The sequence below is a fragment of the Somniosus microcephalus genome, chromosome 4, assembly GCF_052327205.1.
Source record: "Somniosus microcephalus isolate GS21.2 chromosome 4, FLI_Smic_1.0, whole genome shotgun sequence".
NCBI classification, from domain to species: Eukaryota; Metazoa; Chordata; class Chondrichthyes; order Squaliformes; family Somniosidae; genus Somniosus; species Somniosus microcephalus.
Genome location: NC_140990.1, coordinates 328,471,068 through 328,486,890, shown reverse-complemented (window position 1 = coordinate 328,486,890; position 15,823 = coordinate 328,471,068).

Here is a 15,823-nt window from a genome sequence, read left to right as displayed (position 1 = left end):
GAACACGAGCTTCAATCTTCAAAGGGAAGGAGTTCGGAGCTCTCAAAAGTTATGGAAATAGCTGAGGTTGCAACACAGATTTTACAGGGATGCCAAAAGTACGCTGAATCACGTCAATGTGAACAGCAGAATGTTGAAACAGCTGCTCCAGTAGAAGGATTGAATAGCCTGATCAATCAATCCCCGAGGGAAGGGGAAGTATTGAAATCACAAACGAGGTCATTAGTGAAGGATTTGCAGGAAACCCAGGAAGAGCGGGATGAATATGAACGCATGAAGATGTCTCTTCAGGAAAGATGTCTAGGGAGGGAACAACAGTCGGCTAACGTCCAGTTGGGTACGGAAGAAGTAGCAGGCCCTCTCGCTAGACTAGCTCAGGACGACACCGAATATTACCATGACCTGTTGAGTGACACGGAATATTACGATGACTTGGTCTGCCCAGCTTGTGATGAAAACTCCCAAAGTGCAGAAATCAGAATGAAGCACTTAAAGTCTAAGGAACATAGGGAGATGGTGGCGCTACAGCTGGCAGCGGATAAGGGAGCCCCGAGAGTCTCCAAGAAGCAGAAAAGAAAAAGACGAAGCAGAAGACGATAACCATCTAAATCATTATCACTTCTATCAGATCATGCACGTGGGCCCCACGAAGGGGGGCCAAATCAGTTGGAAAGTAGGAAAAATTACCAAGGCAGTCCAGCTGTTTGTAAAAGTCAGCACTGCTGGTTCAGCAGGACGGAAGTTCAAGCTGTTAAGCCAAGGGAAAGACTATTGGATGAGTCACGCTAGAAATGTGAACCGGCTACACCACAGAGATGGTGTTTGGACCGAGTCAAGACCAGAGACTGAATCTGTGAACTGTTTCCCGCAGAGACTATATCTGTGAATTGTTTTACATGAAGTTGATTATATGTTATGTTTAATGGGGAATAAGCATGTTGTAAGCTAAAAAGGGAGGATTGTAGTGTATGTACCCGTCTACCTTTAAGAGAACTATTGTATGTAACCGTTCACCTTTAAGAGAACTATTTTAGGTGTGGCACTACTTTGTTTGGCTTCTGTATACGGTAATACCGACGGTGACCACACCAGTATATAAGTGTTGTGCCAGGAGTTATTGGGCAGATTCGCCCTGACCTTCGAATAGTAAAGTCCTGTTTTAAGTTACTCTTGGAGTCTGTGTATTAATTAACTAAACAACCCACAGACTTTACAGTGAGGACAAGGGGAACCCTGTCGTGGTTCCGGGAGGGAGGGGAAGGGGTGAGAGCAGAAGTGCGGGAAATAGAATGGACACGGTCAAGGGCCATGTCAACCACAGTAGAGGGGAATCCTCAGTTGAGGAAAAAGGAAGATATGTCGGAAGCACTGGTATGGAAGGTGGCATCGTCAGAGCAGATGCGGCAGAGATGGAGAAACTGGGAGAATGGAATAAAGTCCTTACAGGAAGCGGAGTGGGAGGAAATGAAGCCAAGGTAGCTGTGGGAGTTAGTGGGCTTGTGGTGAAGGTTTGTCAATAACCTATCCCCAAAGATGGAGACAGAGAAGTCGAGGAAGGAAAGGGAAGGGAAGAGTCGGAGATGGACCATGTGAAGCTGAGAGAAGGGTGGAAATTGGATGCAAAGTGAATGAAATTTTCTAGTTCAAGGTGAGAGCAGGAAACAGCATCGATACAGTCATCAATGTACCAGGAAAAGAGGTGAGGGAGGGGATCTGAGTAGGACTGGAACAAAGAATGTTCCACATAACCCACGAAAAGGCAGGCATAGTTAGGACCCATGTGGGTTCCCATAGCAACACCTTTTATTTGGAGGAAGTGAGTGGAGTCAAAGGAGAAGTTGTCAATGTGAGAACAAGTTCAGACAGGCGGAGGAGGGTGGTGGTGGATGGGGGCTGGTTGGGCCTCTGTTCAAGGAAGAAGCGGAGCACCCTCAGGCCATCCTGGTGGGGGATGGAGGTGTAGAGGGATTGGACGCCCATAGTGAAAAGGAGACGGTTCGGGCCAGGAAACTGGAAACTGTTAAAATGACGGAGAGTGTCGGAAGAGTCGCGGATGTTGGTGCGAAGAGACTGTACAAGGAGAGAAAAAATAGTGTCGAGATAGGAAGAGATAAGTTCTGTGGGGCAAGAACAGGCTGAAATGATGGGTCTACCGGGTCAGTCCTGTTTGTGGGTCTTGGGAAGGAGGTAGAAGCAGGCTGTGCGGGGTTGGGGAACGATGAGGTTGGCGGCCGTGGAGGGAAGATCTCCAGAGGAGATGAGGTTAGTGATGGTCTTGGAAACGGTGGCTTGATGTTCGGTAGTGTGGTCATGGTCCAGGGGAAGGTAGGAGGAGGTGTCGAAGACTTGGCGTTCAGCCTCCGCTAGGTAGAGGTTGGTTTGCCAAACAACAACAGCACCACCCTTGTCTGCAGGTTTAATGACAATGTCGGGGTTGGAGCTGAGAGAATGGAGTGCTGCAAGTTCAGAGGGAGGTAGGTTGGAGTGAGTGAGGGGAGCAGAGAAATTGAGACGGCCGATGTCACGCCGGCAGTTTGCAATGAAATGATCTAGAGAGGTTAAGAGGCCAGAGGAAGGAGTCCATGTAGAACGAGAATTCTGAAATCAGGAGAAAGGGTCAGTTGTACGGGGGGAAGACTCCTGGCCAAAGAAGTGGGCACGGAGATGAAGGTGGCGGAAAAAGAGCTCAGTATCATGCCGAGCTCGAAATTCATATGATGGGAGCATAAGGGGATGAAGCTCAGGCCTTTGCCAAGGACTGATCATTCGGGGTCAAAGAGGGGATGATCAGAGGGGATAGTGAAAACACAGCAGGGGGTGAGATTGGAATAAGTGTAGGATTCGCAAAATTGGATTTAATTTCAATAAGGGTTAAATGGCAGAAAAGGCCATGATTTTAAAGACTGTTTTAAAAGAAGCCCAGAAAAAGGGGCATACAAAATGGCCGCTATACCATGTGACCAACTTATTGGGACACTTTAAAATGGTTCCTGCGCAACCTCAGACAGATTTGTGGATTCAATCCACAGTAAGTTCTGGAAGCCGTTTCTGAGAGAACGAAACCAGACCCACACGTATGCATATGGATTAGATGCAGATCTAGTCAAGATCGGCCTGGAGACAGAGGCCATCAAAATGTTGCCCCAGACAAAAGGGGACAATTTCATATTCATGAGAACAGCACCCAGGACTAGATAACGAGATCAGCAGGCCATTAAAAACAATGGAGGTAATTTCAAACCAGAGATGGGCCTGTTACCAGCCGTTTAACACATTTTAAAATATAATGGCTACCCCATTGTGCTCACAGCCCGCCAAAATTAAAACAAAGACTAACCTGATTTTGGGCGGGAAGTGAAGCCTCTGGAAGAAAGGTATATCTGGAAGACTTTTTTGGCAGTTACATAAGAACATAAGAACATAAGAAATAGGAGCAGGAGTAGGCCAATCGGCCCCTCGAGCCTGCTCCGCCATTCAATAAGATCATGGCTGATCTGATCCTAACCGCCAATCCACTATCACAGAACCATCTCCTGAATCTAACAGAATTAGACACACGAAATAGGAGCAGGATCAGGCTACACGGCCCCTGGGCCCGCTCCGCTACCCACAGGGCCATGACCGATCCGAACCTAGACTCATGTCCAAATTCCTGCCCGCTCCCCGTAATCCTTAATTCCCTTTACTTCTAGGAAACTGTCTATTTCTGTTTTAAATTTATGTAATGATACAGCTTCTACAGCTTTTTGGGGTAGCATATTCCATGGACCTACCACCCTCTGAGTGAAGTAGTTCCTCCTCATCTCAGTTTTGAAAGAGCAGCCCCTTATTCTAAGACTATGACCCCTAGTTCTAGTTTCACCCATCATCGGGAACATCTTCCCCGCATCCACCCGATCCGACCCCTTCACAATCTTATATGTTTCAATAAGATCGCCTCTCATTCTTCTGAACTCCAATGAGTAGAGTCCCAATCTACTCAACCTCTCCTCATATGTCCATCCCCTCATCCCCGGGATTAACCGAGTGAACCTTCTTTGTACTGACTCGAGAGCAAGTATGTCTTTTCTTAAGTATGGACACCAAAACTGTACGCAGTATTCCAGGTGCGGCCTCACCAATACCTTGTACAACTGAAGCAATACCTCCCTATTTTTATATTCTATCCCCCTAGCAATGAAAGCCAACATTCCATTGGCCTTCTTAATCACTTGCTGCACCTGCATACTAACCTTTTGAGTTTCGTGCACCAAGACCCCCAGATCCCTTTGTACTTCAGTACTTTCCAGTTTCTTGCCATTAAGATAATAACTTGCTCTACGATTTTTCCTGCCAAAGTGCATAACCTCACACTTTCCAGTATTGTATTCCATCTGCCAAATCTCTGCCCACTTACTTAGCCTGTCGGTGTCCCCTTGCAGGTTTTTTATGTCCTCCTCACTCACTACTTTCCCTCCCATCTTAGTATCATCTGCAAACTTTGATATGTTACACTCGGTCCCCTCCTCCAAATCGTTAATATAGATTGTAAAGAGTTGGGGACCCAGCACTGACCCCTGCGGAACACCACTAGTTACTGATTGCCAGTCTGAGAATGAACCATTTATCCCAACTCTCTGCCTTCTGTTAGATAGCCAATCCTCTATCCATGCCAGAATATTACCCCCAATCCCATGATTTTTTATCTTAAGCAATAATCTTTTGTGTGGCACCTTGTCAAATGCCTTTTGGAAGTCTAAATACACTATGTCCACTGGTTCCCCTTTATCCACCCTATACGTTACTTCCTCAAAGAACTCCAGCAAATTTGTCAAACATGACTTCCCCTTCAGAAAACCATGCTGACTTTGTCCTATTAAATTATGATTATCCAAATGTCCTGTTACTGTCTCCTTAATAATGGACTCCAAAATTTTACCTACCACAGATGTTAGGCTAACCGGTCTATAGTTTCCAGCCATCTGTCTACTGCCCTTTTTAAATAAGGGTGTTACATTAGCAGTTTTCCAGTCTGCCGGGACCTTTGCCGAGTCCAGGGAGTTTTGGAAAATTATTACCAATGCATCCACAATCCCTACCGCCACTTCCCTCAAGACCCTAGGATGTAAGCCATCAGGTCCAGGTGATTTATCCGCCTTGAGTCCCATTATTTTACCGAGTACCACTTCCTTAGTGATTTTGATCGTGTTTAGCTCCTCCCCCCCTTTAGCCCCCTGTTTGTCCAGTGTTGGGATATTCTTAGTGTCTTCTGATGTAAAGACTGATGTCAAATATTCATTCAGTGTTTTTGCCATCTCCATATTTCCCACCATTAATTTCCCGGTCTCATCCTCTAAGGGACCAACATTTACTTTAGCCACCCTTTTTCTTTTTATATAACTATAAAACTCTTACTATCTGTTTTTATATTTTTTGCAAATTTACTTTCATAATCTATCTTCCCTTTCTTAATCAATCTTTTTGTTATTTTTTGCTGTCTTTTAAAATTTTCCCAATCCTCTATCCTCCCACTAGATTTGGCTACCTTATATGCCCTTGTTTTTAGTCGAATACTATCCTTAATTTCTTTACTTAGCCACGGATGGCTGTCTTTTCTTTTACACCCTTTTCTTCTCAGTGGAATATATTTTTTTTGGAAGTTGTAAAATAACTCCTTGAATGTACACCACTGATCATGTATCGTCTTACCCTTTAATCTATTTTCCCAATCCACTCTACTCAATTCCGCTCTCATACCTTCATAGTTTCCTTTATTCAAGCTTAGCACGCTTGTTTGAGATCCAACCTTCTCACCCTCTAATTGAATATGGAATTCAACCATGTTATGGTCACTCATTCCAAGGGGATCCTTTACTTGGACATTTTTAATTAATCCCGTCTCGTTACACAGGACCAGATCTAAGGTTGCTTGCCCCCTGGTCGGTTCAGTTACATACTGCTCAAGAAACCCATCCCTAATACACTCAATGAAATCATCCTCAAGGCTGCTCTGCCCAATTTGATTTGTCCAATTAATAAGATAGTTGAAATCCTCCATAATTATAGATGTTCCCTTATTACAAGCCTCAACTATTTCCTGATTGATACTCCGTCCAACAGAGTTGCCACTGTTCGGAGGCCTATAGACTACACCCACTAGTGTTTTTTTCCCCTTATTATTCCTTACCTCCACCCAAACTGTTTCATTATCCTGATCCTTTGACCCAATATCATTTCTCTGTATTACAGTGATTCCTTCCTTTATTAACATAGCCACCCCATCTCCCCTTCCTTCCTGCCTGTCCTTCCTGATCATTAAATAACCTGGTATGTTTAATTCCCAGGCATTGTCACCCTGCAGCCATGTTTCTGTAATGGCCACAAGATCATACCCATATGTAGTTATTTGTGCCATTAACTCATCTATTTTGTTACGAATGCTACGTGCATTCGGATAGAGAACTTTCAAAGATGTTTTGTGACACTTAGTTCCTGCTTTTGCCCTTTTTATTACTTTACCTTTTACTCCATACCTTCTGCCCCTTCCTGACACGCTCTGGTTTTTAATTTCCCCACTGCTACCTAAGTCTATTACCTTCTCTGTTGCCATTTTTATTATTTGCTCTCTAGGAACCTCCCCCCCACTAGTTAGTTTAAAGCCCTCTCTACAGCCCTAGTTATATGATCCGCCAGGACTCTAGTCCCAGCACTGGCCAAGTGAAGCCCGTCCCAATGGAACAGCTCCCTCCTGCCCCAGTACTGGTGCCAGTGTCCCAGGAAGCAAAACCCATTTCTCCCACACCAGTCTTTGAGCCACGCATTTAACTCTCTAATTTTATTTGTCCTAGCCAAATTAGCTCGTGGCTCAGGTAATAATCCAGAGATTATTACCCTTGTGGTTCTGCTTTTTAATTTGGCCCCTAGCTGCTCAAACTCCCTCAGCAGAACCTCCTTCCTTGTCCTATCTATGTCGTTGGTACCAACATGGACCACGACAACTGGATCCTCTCTGGAGTTGAACACTCTCGACACGCCGGGTTGGAGAGCTGGAAACACGCAGCTTGAATGCGGACACCCAGAAGAAGGAGCAGTCAATCGCAGGCGTTCCGCCCCAGGGAAACACATCGGGAGCTCATCAACTGTCCCTGGGCCATTGCCGGAACGAGAGGCCATAGACCCAGCTTGGGAGAAGAGAAAAAAATAAAGGTCCCGAGCGAAGAAACCTTCCAGCCACCATGGCTCGGTAGAAGAGAGGAAAGGAACCTGAAGAAGCGATGGGAGCCAGCCCAAGGCTCCTCTAACCAGGGTCGAGCCAACGATCCTCGACCCCGCCGACATCCAGGCCCACCGGTGTCCAGCCGCCCCCGACCCCCACCTCAGGAGAGAGGTGTGGCGCAGTTCGCAGGAGCTCCACGATCCACGTGGAGACGAGACGCCTGAAAGGACCAAACACAGACTCGATTTCAAAACCTTGCACTCCCTAGTAGGAGTGGTGAGCATGTTTCTGGCCCTTCACAATCAGATCTAGATAGGTTTAATAAGGGGGTGGATTTAAAGGTACAATTAACATGAGTTGTTGTCCCTCGATGTTCCGTGTGTTTCCTTATTTCATGATAATCTTTGTAGAGTATAAGATGCCTGCATTTGCCTGTTAGTTCTGTGTCATTATGATTTGTTTGTGTGTTTTTCCCTCCCATGTACTCCCTCATCTGCTTGCATTTGATTTGATATTTTTCCTTATGCAATAAAATTTCATTTTGTTTCATCAAACTTGGTCTACACGAGTTATCTCTACATTATAGTTCCTGCGCCTAAGCCCAGAGCCTAGAATCTAAGGGGCGAGTGGGTCGAACCACTCAAGGTTTACTGTGCAAGAGAGACAGGCCTCTAGAGAGAGAAACCTCAGGGAAACCTCTCGAGGACGAAACCCCTTACATAAGGGATGGGGTCAGAGAAAAGTGAAGGGGAAGAAGGTTCTGGAGGGGCGTTGGTGTCCAAGAGTTGTTGGAGCTTGCGATCCTTGCCACCTGAAAGGAAGAAAAAAAGATTTTTGTTAAAGCGCCGGATGAGGCGAAGGATGAAATGGAACTGCGGACCAGGACAGCTTTGAGATAGAGTGAGTCGGTGCTGCTGAAGAGAGAGGTCGAGGGTGCTCATGTGGTGATACATGGCATTCAGCGTGGATCTCAGGATACAGCGAGAGCAGTGGTTCGAGGAACGCTGAATATCTTGGAGATATCTGTAGTCCTGGGTGGATCGAAAACATGAGGGGTGGAATTTCAGTTGGAATCCACGTGGAATAAGTCAGAGCCGGAGACAGTTGCTGAGGAAAGATTAGTGGCTGTGATAGCGAGTTTTGGTAGATACCTGATCAAACACGAGAAGGGAGACAGAAAGCAATGAAGATGAACAAGGTAAAAGAGACAAACGGAAATCCCGTCAGAGAGAAGAGCAGAACTTCTTCAAGGTGGGCTTTCTTAGAATAGTTAATATTGTTGTTGTAAATATGTGTTAACTGATTATTGATAAATTTATTAATTCAGTTTGGATTATATTGTGGTGTGTCTCATTTCAGCTTTGCACTATGAAATGGCCTGCGACAGAGATGGAATGATGGGGATGTGGTGAGCAATGGGGATCTAGGATTTAATTTATTGGAATCGCAGACTGATGAGGCGATCAGGGATCGCCATTCCAGAAGGCCGATTGAATGGCTGCCTCCTCCCTCACTCCTGTTCTTCCTCCTCCTCGTTGTCCTCGTCCTCCTCTTCTTTCTCTTCCTCCTTGTCCTCCTCCTCTCCCTCTTTCACCTCCTGAGGTGGTCCTGCAATCCCTGGTGGCAAGGGTGGGGCCCTGAATGCCAAATTGTGGAGCATACAGCAGATGATGATGAAATGGGACACCCACTCAGCCGAGTACTGGAGGGCTCCTCCTGAATAGTCAAGGCATTGGAACCATTACAGACTGGAAGGATCCGCTGGTGAAGAAATTGAGGGCGACGGTGACCTTGACTGTCACTGAGAGAGCTGTGTTCGCCCTGATCTGAGGTTCGAGGTCTGGTTACAGGAGTGGCAGAGATCTGTGACTACCTCCTTGGCGAAGCAAAGACTTCTAATGCACTGCTCATCGCTTAATTGGAGGTAGGAGAAGTGCTCTCGGAATACCCTCAGTGGGAAAGGTCTCCTGTTGAGAGCCCTGATGGCCCTCCTCCTCCCTCTGGCCACATGTAGCAATCTTTCTCGCTGCCTGCACTCCCTCCGCCGTAGATCCTGGAGGGCGAGGTCGACTGCCAGTACAGCCCCCATTAATGTAACTAAGTGTAGCACTTTGATGTGTTGTGAGATAAATGTAACTAATTTTTAGTAGCCACGGCACTCCAGAGACTAAACAACCTTTAAATGACTGAATTAAACTGTTGCACAATGTCATACTGACAAGGAAGCAGTGAAACAGCACTAACCTGACAGCTGCGACTCATTACTCATGGTCTCTTTAAGTAGCGCCCCCTGGAGCCGGCTACCGACTGCTTCATGCCTTCTCTCCCTGTTGCTATCGGGGTGAGGTGCAAAGACAGGGGGCGACAATTAATTTTGCAGATTAGGCGGCCAGTGAGTATTGTACAGTCACTGACATCACGATTTGCCTGGCGCTGAAGTCCCCAGCGCCAACTCATAGTGGCGGCAATACGGGGTGGGGGGGGGTGCGGGGAAGGGGCCAGATTTGACGTGCGCTGCTGGAGTTCCCTCGCCTAGCCGCGGCGCTACTGCCTCAGTGCCCCATTTATGCCCCTGCTAGGTGCTAACTGCAGGCAATAATATAGAAACATAGAAGATAGGAGCAGGAGTAGGCCATTCGGCCCCTCGAGCCTGCTCCGCCATTCAATGAGATCATGGCTGATCATCCAAATGCAGTACCCTGTCCTCTCCCCATATCCCTTGATCCCTTTAGCCTTAAGAAATATATCTAACTCCTTCTTGAATATATTTAATAAGTTGGCCTCAACTGCCTTCTGCGGTAGAGAATTCCACAGGTTCACCACTCTCTGGGTGAAGAAATTCCTCCTCATCTCAGTCCTAAATAGCTTACCCCTTATCCTTAGACTGTGACCCCTGGTTCGGGACTCGCCCGCCATCAGGAACATCCTTCCTGCATCTAGTCTGTCCAGTCCTGTTAGAATTTTATAAGTTTCAATGAGATCCCCTCTCATTCTTCTAAACTCTAGCGAATATAAGCCTAATCGACTCAATCTCTCTTCATACGTCATTCCTGCCATCCCAGGTATCAGTCTGGTGAATCTTCGCTGCACTCCCTCCATGGCAAGAACATCCTTCCTCAGATAAAGCGACCAAAACTGCGCATAATACTCAAGGTGTGGTCTCACCAAGGCCCTGTACAACTGCAGCAAGACATCCTTGTTCCTGTACTCGAATCCTCTAGCTAAGAAGGCCAAAATACCATTTGCCTTCTTAACCGTCTGCTGCACCTGCATGCTTACCTCCGGCGACTGGTGCACAAGGACACCCAGGTATCGTTGCACTTCATCTTTTCCCAATCTATTGCCGTTCAGATAATAATCTGTCTTCCTGTTTTTGCCACCAAAGTGGATAACCTCGCATTTATCCACATTATACTGCATCTGCCATGCATCTGCCCAATCACGCAACCTGTCCAAATCATACTGGAGTTTCTCTGCATCCTCCTCATAGCACACATGCCCTCCCAGCTTTGTGTCATCTGCAAACTTGGAGATAATACATCTAGTACCCTCGTCTAGATCATTAATTATATTGTGAATAGCTGGGGTCCTAGCACCGATTCCTACAGTATCCCACTAGTCACTGCCTGCCACTCAGAAAAAGACCTGTTTATTCCAACTCTTTGCTTCCTGTCTGCCAACCAGTTCTCTATCCAAGTCAGTACAGGAAACTTTGGTTTATCCGGAGGTTGTATGTCCGGATACCTCGATCTAACGGCAGAAATCAGCAGCCGTTTTGTTAGTTTTTTTTTTCTTCTCCTAGCATTTTTTTAAACAGTCAGTCTCTGGAAAGCCTCTCTGAAGCTGTTGCTAAGCTACAGAGACACTTCCAAGGTACGGGCCGACTGTTTACAAGCTGTTGCTAAGCAACAGTATTTGTTGTCCGTATCCTTCAACATTAGCACTGGTCTGTCCGGAAGTTTTCATAGATCGGCATCACGCCGGTCCCGTCGGTGCCGGATATTGCGAAGTTTCCTGCACCTTACCCCCAATCCCATGTGCTTTAACTTTGCATGCCAATCTCTTATGCGGGACCTTATTGAAAGCCTTCTAAAAGTCCAAATACACCACATCCACTGGTTCTCCCTTATCTATTCTACCAGTTACATCCTCAAAAAATTCCAGTAGATTAGTCAAGCATGATTTACCTTTTGTAAATCCATGTTGACTTTGTCCGATCCTGTCACTGTTTTCCAAGTGCTCTGCTATTACATCTTTTATAATGGACTCCAGCATTTTCTCCACTACCAATGTCAGGCTTACCGGTCTGTAATTCCCCGTTTTCTCTCTACCACCTTTTTTAAATAGTGGGGTAACATTAGCTACCCTCCAACTATGGGAACTATTCCAGAGTCTATAGAATTTTGGAAGATGATCAGCAATGCATCTACTATTTCTAGGGCCACTTCCTTAAGTACCCTAGGATGTAGATTATCAGGCCCTGGGGATTTATTAGCCTTCAATCCCGTCAATTTCTCTGACGCCATTTCTCTACAAATACTGATTTCATTCAATTCCTCCCTCTCATTAGACCCTATGATCGCTAAATCTCTAAGGTACCAAATTTCTCCCCCAGAGAATTCTAGCTAATGAAGATTAAATTAACTGGTAAGAAAGGGATATGTCTAAACCATGGATCCAACTTAAAATTATGCTAGTGGATTTTTACATAGCAAAGCAGGTATTCAGTCTTAATCGTGATGAATATTTCCAAAGCCGTTTTGACATGACTGGTCACTCATCATTCTGTTTGGTGAGAGCAGGCACTTATTTCATCATTTTGTTGGTACTTTGAATGATTTGGGCATGTAACAGCAGCCAAGAGTAAAGTATAACAAATAGCAGTAAGGATAATTTGGTGCGTAATTTGCCTATGGTCCCTAATGTTGTCATAGCAACAAGGCTTCACCGGCGTGGCGCCTTGGGTACACCCATTAGTGTGGTGGGACCTGATAATTCAATGCTGAACTTATTTTGATGCCCTCGTATCCAGAGCAATTATTCTGAATTAATTGGTAGCTATTTATTGCAGCCTTAATACAGCATTTGGAATAAAATTAGTGACTCTTGCCTTAATTCGATCAACTTAAGCAATTCAAGTCTCAGAGGATCCCTGCACTGCCTTCTGTTTCCTCTTCCTACTCTGAGGGATGGTCTCCCACTTCCTTTCCTCATTAACTCGTCCTGGCTACGGGGTGACCAGTTCCTGGAGTAGCCCTCGGCCTCCCCTGTGATTTATCTCGCTTCTTTCAACTTTTAACGTTTTGCCGTATATTTACTACACTAGAGTGTTTTGAAACCACACCCACCCCCTCCCCCAACCGCATTATTAATTCTCAATTGACTTGATGACCACTAACAGACTTTCTATTGGCATTTGGGAATCCTTGTTCCCAGAGCTCCTGCGACATTTTGTATTCTAATAGCTCCTTTACGTGTCCCCTCTTTTTAAAAAAAAAAATCTATCTGTTCTAAGGAATTCTTGTAAATGTTTCAATTACAGTTGGCATTCTGGTGATTTTGCAGAAATATTTGTCTAGTTTTGCTTCGAGATAAACATTCCCCGCTGTTCAGAACAAAAAATAATATTTTGTTTCTCAAAATGACCACGGTTAAACAGTAATGGGACGACACCACCTGCAGTTCTTGGTGCTGAGCGCAAACCTCTTTTAATGGTTTCTAAAGTACAATTTATTAGAACAACACAGCTTCAATTAAACTGCTCCACAAGCCATAAAATGTGCACCAATGCTACCAATTGTACTGCTAGCTTGTAATTAAATAGAGTCCTGTAATCTCTGCTAAGCACCTTAAGCCTTTACTATCTGCTTTATCATACTTTCCCCTCTGTTAAATCAGTATCTTAGTTAAATCATTCTGATAGACAACGTGAGGGTAAAGAATCCTCTGGTTCTTGTGTACAGTGATAGCATAAATGTATTTCCTCTGTTTGGTATCTCGAGCAAAGTATTAAATGTGTTCCTGTTAAAAAGTGCATATCATCTTGCTGATGATTGCACAGTGTTCAGCTCCATTTGCATTTTCTCAGATAACGGAGCAGTCCATTCCCACATGCAGCAAGACCTGGACAACATCCAGGCTTGGGCTGGTAAGTGGCAAGAAAGATTCACGCTACACAAATGCCAGACAATGACCATCTCCAACAAGAGAGAGCTTAACTACCTCCCCTTGATATTCAGTGGCGTTACCATCATCAAGTCTCCCATCATCAACATCAAGGGGGAGAAATTCAGTATCGCCACGTTTGGGGCGTAATACTCGAGCAGGCGCGAAATTTAGCGCCCAGCACAAATTATCACCACCTACTGCTAAATTGACCTGCTTCGCCCCAGGTGGTGCTTGGAGCGCTAAAACAGGCGCTGCACGACTGTCTTAAGGCGCTAAGCCGGAGAAGCGAGGCGCTACCACCGAGGACGGGCGCAGCGCAGGTGCGGCCAGTTAGCGATTGCACGCAGACACGCTGGCGCCGGTCAGCTCTTAAAGGGGAAGTTCGATCTTGGATTGCAGCCACACCCTGCGCATTGGAGCCCTGATTCTCGGCCTGGACAGACCTGCTGCCACATTCTAACGCCTAGGACCATGGAGAGGGCCAGGGAGCGAGCGCAGTGGTTCAGTGAGGAGGCCTTGCAGGTACTGGTTGACGCGATGGAGCGCAGGCGATCTATCCTGTTCCCGGACAGTGGCAGGAGGCCGCTGCCCAAAGATTATCGCAAAGCTTGGAGGGAGGTGGCTCACAGAGTGACCTCCAGCAGCATGGTGCCTTGGACCCCTGTGCAATGCAAGAAGAAGTTCAACGACCTCACTCGGGTCGTCAGGATGAGTACCCTTTTCAGTATCCTCTTCATCCCTGCATGTCCACCTCACTTTATGACCAAAGGGTCCTGAAAGCCCCAATGCCCAGCCCTCATCCAACACCTATGGGCCTTTCATGAAACTCACACGCACATTCAGCACTTTACACATTGTAAGGGCTATTCGACCATGGGAGGCAGTGCAGCCAAGATCAGGGCTTCACACTGTACTCAGAGCCCATCCTTTCTCTTGCAGGGCAAGCTGGCCCATAACATGAGGCAGCAGCAATGGACCGGGGGAGGCCAGCCTCACCTTCAAGACCTCAGCGATCTGGAGCAGCGAGTCCAGCGGATTATGGCAGGCTGGATGATTGGCCCCGTCGCCACTGGAGATGCCGACCCCGTTCTGGACAGCAATGGTAAGGTCATCACCTTTTGGACCTCTCTCCTTCCACTTGTGCCTCACACCAGCACCCTTTGCCACTATCGAACCAATACAGTGCATTGCAGCGCTCATGCCTCTCTCGCTGCCGCCCTGTCCTCACGCTAAAGCAACTCTTGTACCTCCCTGCTTTCAGATGCTGATTCACCAGGTGAGGAGGCGGGCCCTCAAGCTGCCACTCTGAGTGACTCTGAAGGCGAGGAGGAAGAGGAAGCCGGACCATCAGTGCCACCCTCAGCCGAGGCAGCCCATGGCCATAATGGGGACACGTCTTCCCTGGAGGGGAGCACGGGGGAATGGTCTGAGGAGGATGAAGCTCCGGGGCCCAGCGGGCTGCAGCAACGCTGGGGGGGGGCTAGGGAAGCTCGGCGGCCTTCTCCCCGGAGGGAGAGTCTGGCCTCGAGTCCTGCTACAGTGAGCGCAGAAGAGGTGTGGCTCCTCGCTGAAATGAGCACCCAGGCGGAGCACAGGCACACTGAGCTCATGGCTGCACTGGCAAGGATGACCGAATCCATTGAGTCACTGGCAAGGAGTTCCAGGACTTCGGCGCTGCACTGGCAAGGAGTCTGCAAGACTTCGGCGCAGCACAGGCAAGGAGTCAGCAGGACTTCGGCGCAGCACAGGCAGAACAGGCGGCTTCCACGCAAGTGCTTAGTGGTGCAATGCAGTCAGTGGCTGGTCTAATGCAGATGCAGATTGAGGCCACACGAGCACTGACTGCTGCCACCCTCGCTGGATCGGGCATGAATTGCCGGGGCCCTCAATTAGAGGGTGAGAAGGTTGGATCTCAAACAAGCGTGCTGAGCTTGAATAAAGGAGACTATGAAGGTATGAGAGCGGAATTAATTAGAGTGGACTGGGAAAATAGATTAAAGGGTAAGACGGTACATGACCAGTGGTGTACATTTAAGGAGTTATTTTACAACTTCCAAAAAAAATATATTCCACTGAGGAAAAAAGGGTGTAAAAGAAAAGATAGCCATCCGTGGCTAAGTAAAGTAATTAAGGATAGTATCCGACTAAAAACAAGGGCATATAAGGTAGCCAAATCTAGTGGGAGGATGGAAGATTGGGAAGTCTTTAAAAGACAGCAAAAAATAACAAAAAGATTGATTAAGAAAGGGAAGATAGATTATGAAAGTAAATTAGCAAAAAATATAAAAACAGACAGTAAAAGTTTCTATAGTTATATAAAAAGAAAAAGGGTGGCTAAAGTAAATGTTGGTCCCTTAGAGGATGAGACCGGGAAATTAATGGTGGGAAACATGGAGATGGCAAAAACACTGAACAATTATTTTGTATCAGTCTTTACAGTAGAGGACACTAAGAATATCC